The sequence below is a fragment of the Varroa destructor genome, unplaced genomic scaffold (assembly GCF_002443255.2).
Source record: "Varroa destructor unplaced genomic scaffold, Vdes_3.0 BEIS01000006.1, whole genome shotgun sequence".
Taxonomy (NCBI): domain Eukaryota; kingdom Metazoa; phylum Arthropoda; class Arachnida; order Mesostigmata; family Varroidae; genus Varroa; species Varroa destructor.
In genome coordinates, this window is record NW_019211459.1 from 31,617,674 (window position 1) to 31,626,482 (window position 8,809).

The window sequence follows — 8,809 nt, forward strand, 5'->3', positions numbered from 1 at the left end:
TTCTTAGCCTCGCTTCGTACAATTTTCTCTGTTAATATAGATACAATAGGGAGATATGGATCGATATGCAGATTGTCTAAGGCATGGCGTCTGAAGCCATTACATTTATCGACATCTGTGTTAACGCTGGTATAAAGTGATGAACTAGGCTAAGTACCGAACCAATTGAACCATAAGAGAAACGGAAAGGGGAATTGCTTTGAATAAAGAGTAGCTTTCTCAATACGACTCAGCGATTCGGCCTGGAAGTTCCGAATGCGGAATAACTGGAAGTTTCGGCATATTCTCGCAGACGTTACTTGCCTATAATTTATGAATCGCAAAATACTATTTGTCCTAGACTTAGGAAAGTGGGCAGGAGGCTCACATTTATCAACGTTATATTATAAAATGCTATAAGAGAGAACCTGCATTTAGGACGCTGGATATCAGGAAAGGAATAGTGCTGACGCCTACTAATAGATACTGAATATTCTATACAAGATATCATTCCCCGCGGGCGCCCATGTGGAAGAATAGTTGTCCTGTTCTCCCCCCACCCCCACCCCACCGTAATTCAGCGAGATATGCTAAACACAAATAAAGATTTGCATGCGTCATGAAGAATTTGTAAGGTAGAACTAGTACACCTTTAAGTAGAGAATAGTTTAGGCTGAAGTAGAGCATTGAGCAAAACTCTTTCGCACTGCGAAGGTCGATCTCAGAGTAATAATAAATCAGAAATATGGACCATGTAATATCACTATGACTTTAGAGACGTTTAAAGACAACCTATGTACGTGATCGAGTTCATTTATTTGAGATTTGGGGCCACAAAATATTTATTGATCTTAGCGAGTGCACGCGCATCGTCCGCAACGGCTCGAGCAGTTTTAATGGTATTAGTATTGGTATACCAGATCGAGGAAGGGAATTATATAAAAAAAAAAAAAAAAAAGAGAAATCAAGCCAGGTATTGTTCTCCTAAAAGGGTTCAAGACAACAGGCACGCCTCAAATGAACCTAAATAAAATCCAGCTTATAAATAGGAACTGAATTAATGACAGCTGTTCACGAGGTGACTTTCGCGTGTGGAAGGAGTTCCATACGTTAGTCATAGCCAAAACAATCCAAGGTTTTAGGCTCGCGAAACATTGCGACCTGTTCATTGTAAACCAGCATACAACGATACTGAGGAAGGGACCAGACATGTTTAATAGGCGGCAATTGTAACGAAATAACATAGAAAAAAAAAAACATTCTCATAATCAATCGATAGATAATAGTTGGGATAACCTTTTAGCTCGCTGCCGTTGAGTGTAGAAGTTATAAAAGTAGAATTAAGTTATGAAGAGAAAGTGCAAGTTGATGTACTTGAATTAAGCATATTGAACCAGCAGGGCTAACTAGTGCACGATACGTCTATTCGTCATGCACACGATGTATGATGTAGGATCTTTGTGATATATAAGTACCCCCAGTATACTCGCTAAGGGCTGTAATTGCATTACTAGCGTTAATATTACTGCCCAGAGAGTAAAAAAATGGCCAGTTCTGTTGCAATGTTCAAACCAAAAAGATCTGCAAACTTAAATACCATCGAATATCCATACGATAAACTTAAGGGGTGAGCTCCCCATTGAGCCATTGGTGGCGGAATAATTCGATTTTTGCACAAGCTTTCATTGGCTTTTTAAAACAAGCACTTTTTATTATAACTTTGATCTTTATTAAAACTTTTGCTTATCTCTATTGACTCGCTGAGTGTTTATGACAAATGCAACTTCTTATAGAATTACGGGTGTTTTTCTTTTAATAGAAAATACCGTCAAAATAAATGTGTATACGTTTTATCCCCAGAATTATTTTTCATGCCTTCTTACTTAATATAAAAACTTTGGGAGAAGACGGATAAGCGTTGTAAAAACTAACCAATGCCATTGAACTTCGTGCAAACAAAACCGAGTTAAAAAATAACCAGGATATTCTATATTCTTATCAACCGTCATCTGTTATTATCGGTTAATTCTAGCGAGTAAAAATTTTCGTATTTAGTATCCCTATGCTATTTTTGGAAATTTCGATAAACTCGTTGATATAACGAACTTCGGTAACTTCGCTGTCTGTATATTTACCCGTTTCGTCTTCAACTCCGTAAGGTCTTTGCCTAAACGATATTACGCTTGCGAAACTGCTCAGACTTTGTCCGACTGCGTCAGTAGCAGTGTTCCGAGCAGGAATAAATCATAAGATCTACACTGAGATCTACGTTTGTCCCCGTCGTTATTTCCCATCTGGCAATGATTGTAACTGGCGTAAATGATTATGGCTGAAAAGATATAGCCAGTATTAAATAGTCTTTGCTGATGCTCACTTCAATCGTTTAGAGCTAAAGGTAGCTGTTTTTATTATCCGAATGGCTATTCACGCTCTGGATGGCCGAACATAGTGAGTCACTATGAACTTCAGATTTTGGTGCGTGTAACAGACAGTTTGTTTAGCTTGACCTATTTCACCTAACGATTCTCTGTGAAGCCATGTATAGAGTTACCTGCCACACCGTCCCGTGCTGGTGACGCGGAAAGCTTAAACAAAAATCCTCTTGCGCTAAAATTATAGCTCATATCTTGTATTGCTAAGTTACGCCTCTTCCTATCCGTGCAGGCGGCACTAGAAGACAAACTGTGCAGAAGTAAAGGACAAAGTTGAGAAATAAGCTTCTAAAGTGATACTTTAGTATGGATTTGATCGCAGCGATAATGCAGTGCCAATGCGTCCGTGTCTACCGAACCAAAGGCCATGTGAACCTTAGTATAAATCATACCTCTTTCGCTTTTAAGGTTAGTCATATGTTGAAATACTTACGCAGTCCACAGACATTTATTCTTGACATAGATATGACAAAAAAAATAACTATTGCATGACATAATAACAATTATATATATATAGAAAGAGAGAGAGAGAGAGCTTGTGTGTGATAGAGGGGGAAGTAGTAATCGTTAGCAATACCGGCATCTACATTTTTGATCAGATTGCGGCTTTAGACTGACGCAGCGCGACGTCGTCACTAAATTTTTTTACAAAAGAGGTCGGCTATGATGGAGCTATATAGTACTGGTCGTTACACCGTGAAGATCAGGCCCAGGGGTAGGGAGCTGGAGGCGGCATATATTTCTATAATCTAAAATTTTATCTACGTAACCAGCAGGGCAGAGCTATTTAAAATAAGGCTTGTTGTATTTCTTTGAAGTTGTCGTCCGGGTAGATATCCTTATGTGCAATGAGAGCATTTGCATATCTAATGTCTGCGTAGCTACAGTTTATTGTACCATAGAGCATTCAACGTATTAAGGCTATACTTAGAAGAAACTTTCTCACTAATGCTATTTATACACGTCCAACTTATAGTGGCAGTTCTATCCGTAGTCTTCCTGATCAACGTCGTCTGATTGACCATTCACTTGAATTTTCATCAGGAAACCTATCATTTCCCAACTATTCATCCGAACCATATTTGATGATGTGTTAGGACAAGTATCGATGGCCTAAACAATTCATTGTTGACTGATAGTAATGCTGCTGCTGTTGTGTAAATGTGTTTTTCAAACGCAGTTTACAATTCCTCGTATGTGTTATTGGAGATATCGTGTACCATAATGCTCTACTTCGTGACGGGATGTTACTGGGTTTCGAAAAAATAAAAATAGGCACATGATTATAGTTGAATGTTTTTCTCTCTACTCATTAACATTTTGTTATGCAATCGTCACTAATAGATCACTTGATTGTGTTTTTTTTGTTCTAGATAGGTCGGGGTGTTAAGAAAAGCTAACAGAAACTTTCATTTAAGTTGTCTGCTTAAGCTGCGTCGTCGATCTGTGCAACACAAGATGTGTAAAGTGAAAGAGGCACATGGCCTATAACATCTCCTTTATGAAGCCCTATACATTCCATTATTGCGAGTTCACTTTTTGGCTAACTCTACACAGCGCTGCTAAGGCTCTAACTAAATGGTTCTAGCGTGTAGGTCCGGCACCGTTCCTAAGTACTACCTTAGGTACTGGCGTACTCCTGTCACGGACGATGTGTGCGATGTGTCTCCAATATTCCTATTTTTAGTAAACAGGTCAGCTATAGAAGTTTCATCAAGAGATAATCTATACGACGTTATGCTGTAAATCGCAAATTACCGAATTGTAACAAAGTACCAACAACCATTTCAGTTTTATAACTTTATGCATAGTATAGAGTTGAACCCAAGTGATGATACCCCTTTGCGGTAAAAAGCATTTCAATATATCTGATTTAAATCGACCGGGAACATATATATATATATATATACATCTAATGTTTATGTCAGACATAAATATGGCCCAGCAAATGGTTTCACTTAATCGAACATGTCAACAGAATTGCCGCCTTGTTCCCACACAAGTAAATGGGCAGTGTATACGGGTCTCGCAACCCAGAACCGGAAACTAACAAGGAATTCTTGTTTGTTCGTAACAGGAGGCTTCCAGCTATACTGAGAGAGTGGTGAGGCGTAATCACTCCAAGAGAAATCGGCAGAGTGTCGTTGTCTATCAGCAAATACTATCTTTGCGCCGCATGCAGACGTTTACCTAAGATATCTTCCTAACTGAAGCATGTAGAAAACGCTTTTATGGTCGCTGACTGATGGTGATCAACTTTAATTGAATCATCTAGTCCATCAAAAGGTGTTCTAAACATGCTAAACCTGCTCCGTTGGGTGCATACAAATTAATCTGAATTCAACGCGTTTAAACCTCTCCAAGTCTACTAGCCAATTATTATCAGATCAGATTCGGTATCTACACGATCTTTCATTTCTCTGCTCTATATTCTGAAAACCGGTAATTTAATACTGTTAAGGCCCAATTCGATCAGGCGATTCACTTCTACAATCTCTGGCCATTTAGACTAGTGCCCACTTTGGTCTTTTACCACTGCCTTGGTACCATAATATAGTATAATACCATCGCTATCAGAGTTTATAATGATGACCATTGGCTAAGTATGATATTATCGCGGGTCTGGTATTTTCAAGGAGTGTCTGATAAGATCAACATCAATATCGAATCCCCTCGGTGTTCCCACTACTGAGTGGAGGCTTTTCTTCTCTACAGAAAGAAGTGGGGTCTGCTTCATCGAATGCCGGACTGCCAATACTGCCGGACACTACTGCTGCCTGCTTGAGTTCAGGCAGCTGGCATTCAACGACATTCGGTTGAACATCGATGACAATCTAATCAAGACGAATCGCGATGTTGACGAGACAATCTGAGCGACCCCTTTTTAAGTTCCCTTTTGCCCACCACACTTTATCTTCCAAACGGCGAAAAAAATACATTCTTTTGGCGCCTCTGGGCCGGTAAGAGAAACGACCCACGGACAAGCATTGACTGTCCCCCCCCCCAAGAAGCGCCCTCGAAAAAAGGTTTCCTGCAGGAACCTCCGTTTGCTGTCAGTCACGCGGAAGTAAAATTCACACCGCCGGAAGTGACAGTTAGGCAGCAAAAGACAAAGCACTTCACTTACGCTGTCGTCACCATGACTACAGCCATCGTTAGAACAGACAGCTAGCTGGCATCATCCACTGGAGACTAAGCACGATAGAAACGTTGACGTTGGCGGCCACGACGTAGGGTAGAGAACGAAAGATGCCAGTAGGCTTATCCACGTTGGGTCTTCGACCCCTATCACACTGTCGGCTCTCTGCAAGCACGGAAACAGCGCGCCCGGAGCGCCAAAGATTCGGAAAGGAAACGAGACCCGAAATCATTGACTGTGAATTGCAGCTGCCACCCAACACAACTCCCTTCTTCTAAGTCCTTCTATCCTTGCGCTTCTCTCTTAATGGCACACAATGGCCTGCTGCCCTTATCACAGTGCGCAATTCACGCAGCGTCGATGAAGCGAGAGGTTACTGTACCTAGTGTAGCAGTTGGGGCAACCGTTGCTGTCAGCGGTTCGTCTACAGAAATCTTCAGAACCTCGGAAGGTGGCGCATTTAGGCAGTGTACGAAAACTAGTCATTGTAACAGTGTTGTGGTAGACATGCGCTGTTTGCCAGCGGTAGGGCAATATTCGAGTCGACTTACTTGTGAGGTAGACAGAAATAAATCGTATCGGGCAGACAAAAGCTCGAAAGGACACAGATCGCAATCGTGTTGGAGCCCAAGACGATCGAAAGAGGAGAGCCTCAAATCAATTTAGCAACTGCTCTCAGCGAGGCTCTAGGTTGGTCTATCAGAGATCCACACTCGAGTCTCGTTCCCAACATCGGAAAGCGTCAAGCAGGAGGACCGCTTTAGGACATAGAAAGATATCGAAAAGGCTGACATAACAAAGAAGGGAGAATGACTTCGACACGCTACGACGAATAGCGACATGGGGGGAAAAGCAACAAAGAGTAAATCAAAAAAAGGAGCAAAAATACAGCAGCAGGATATACAAAGGTGGGCGGTGCAACGTTATCCTTTGCTTGACTCTGTCGTTCTGAGCCATAGCGAAGTCGGACGGCCAATAATATCATGAACAAAAAAAGGCACAAGTCTGGATCAAATAACAACAACAACATTTTATATTGACCATAACCTTCCAGAAATGCTCACTGAGTAATTTATTACCGCTTTATTGAAAATAGAAAAAAGTGTCAACAAACATTTTGCAGCCAATTGCTTTGTCATGCTTCATGTTCGGAAGCACATTCAAAACTTAAAAAAAAAAAAAATAAAATTACCTTCTCTGTGTTAGCATTTGCCGTTCAGTTTATCTGCAAATTTATCTGCGTTTGCTAAAAACAACGCCTGATATAAAAATGTACTAACGACAAATATTCGCTCCTTCATGATGTCGAAAAGACACCATTTGATTAAATCGATCGTTACGCTTCGCTGCAACGTTTTTTTTTCTCCGATTCTCTAGAAAAAGGAAGAATGGAGACAAGTGAAAGAAAATATAGGCCTTCTATCTATGGACTCTCCCTTTTTGTAGAGTCTTGTGATGCTTCGTTCATCTCTAAGGCGAGTATACACACTTGGAGCTTTGTTTTATATTCCTATATGCAAGTCTCAAAAAAATCAAGAGCTGTTAGGAGACGCTTGTTTCGCGCGAGCGTGCAAAACGTAAACGGGTGTCTAGGAGAGCTGAGTAAAGTATGGGGTGTCCTTCAGCACTATTCCGCCGTCTGACTTGATTCACTCGACGAGACTGTGCTGGCCTCTACTTCAGCTATACATACATATCTCGATCCGCTCGCCAGAGGCATTATTGTTCTCCTAGGTAAAATCCTTTCAGCTTCAGAAGCGTAAAACTAAATATTTTCAACACGTACAGAGGATTTTTCGAAAGTCTACCAACGTTTTCAATCGACAACGCACTTGCCATCATTCTCGTTGCCGCCATCGTCCGTGAACGCGAATGTAGCTATTTGTTGTTGAAATAGAGGACGACGACGAATTCTCACACCGCTACGACCGACTATTGCTAACGAAAAGCATTTTTTAAAATTATCCTAAAAATTCTCTAAAAACACTTAACGCTGGAACAAATCTCGAGTTTTATGGTTTTATAAAAACTAACTGGATTAGCTATTACCTTTCTCTCGGACTCAGATTTAAGAGAACATGAAGTGCATTTTTATATATTGCTCATAAAAGCTCTCTTTGATCCGAGATGATCTATAGAGTTGTGGCCAATTTATTCAGGTCTTTTAATATTCAGTGGAAACTATAGTAAAAAAAAAATATATATATATATATATATATATATATCATGTTTATGAATAATCTAAAATTCAGCGCAGTCTCGCCGATCGTCTTTTGATTGAATAATTTAGTTATAACTTGAATGTCGCAAGAACTTGTACTGGAGGTCGATTTGACCTTGCCATCAAGCGCAGCTCAAAAATTACCGAAAAGTTTTGGAAATAATGTCGAAGTGTTTATTATAGAAAATGTCTCATTGTTTTTTACTGTACTCCATAAACAGTGGCCTATTCGAGACTAACTTGAAAGGAGAATTACCAAATCTCAGTATGAATATGATTTTCGACGAGAAATGGGGGTCATATGCTTTGCTAAATCATAAAATCTCAAACACGTTTTGGCAATAACTTCGGTTTAAATTGTTGGACTGCTTCAGATCTTCTTTAAACGTTCGTGCTTTCCAAGTATAATTAGCAGAACGCCTGTGGTTATAAGCCAATACCAAGATACATATAGATAAAGTTCTTGTATTGTATATATTTCGGTAATATTGAGTGGTTTCACAGGGTTAGACCTTTAAAGCTAACACGTTCACATTCTACAACTGTACTTTGTGTGTACGCTTGAGCCTTTTCTTCTGTTCGCCTTTTGCCTCCCTATTTGCCGCGAAACCGTTTTGCAGGCGGTTTCTTTCGGCAATATCTTCTTCCTGTTTTATTTACAAAAACTTTGTACTTTGAGGCTCGATGAGGTCTTTTTCTCAATGGGTGCCTTCGTATATCCTTAGCATATGCAGTTGAAATTTAGGTAGGGTTCTGCGAATGCTAAAAGACATTTTTTGTTTTTACTCGCATCGCCTGGTCTCTTAGGTCTACTTATAATCGTGGGAAAAGTTGAATCGCAAAAGATTTTAACGGATTTTCTTTGAAATCAAGGGCAGTCTCAGCTACTTGTGTAACAAGCCACCATAGATTATCAGATTTTTTTTGTACTCTTCTGCAAGGAGAATAGAAAAAGAAGTCCTGTCAAAAAATCGAAAGGATTAGTCTTTGAATTACTCCATATTTACGTTCACACTATTATCATCTATACGGAGTACA

General features: G+C 40.0%; 1 long non-coding RNA gene across 1 annotated transcript; it reads left to right on the forward strand.

The window, feature by feature from the left end:
* The first annotated feature begins 2,850 nt into the window (after nucleotides 1-2,850).
* Nucleotides 2,851-6,758, forward strand: LOC147755125 (uncharacterized). The gene is made up of 2 exons (XR_015330437.1): nucleotides 2,851-4,105; nucleotides 4,489-6,758. It is a non-coding gene; the product is annotated as an uncharacterized LOC147755125 (long non-coding RNA).
* Nucleotides 6,759-8,809: the final 2,051 nt, after the last annotated feature.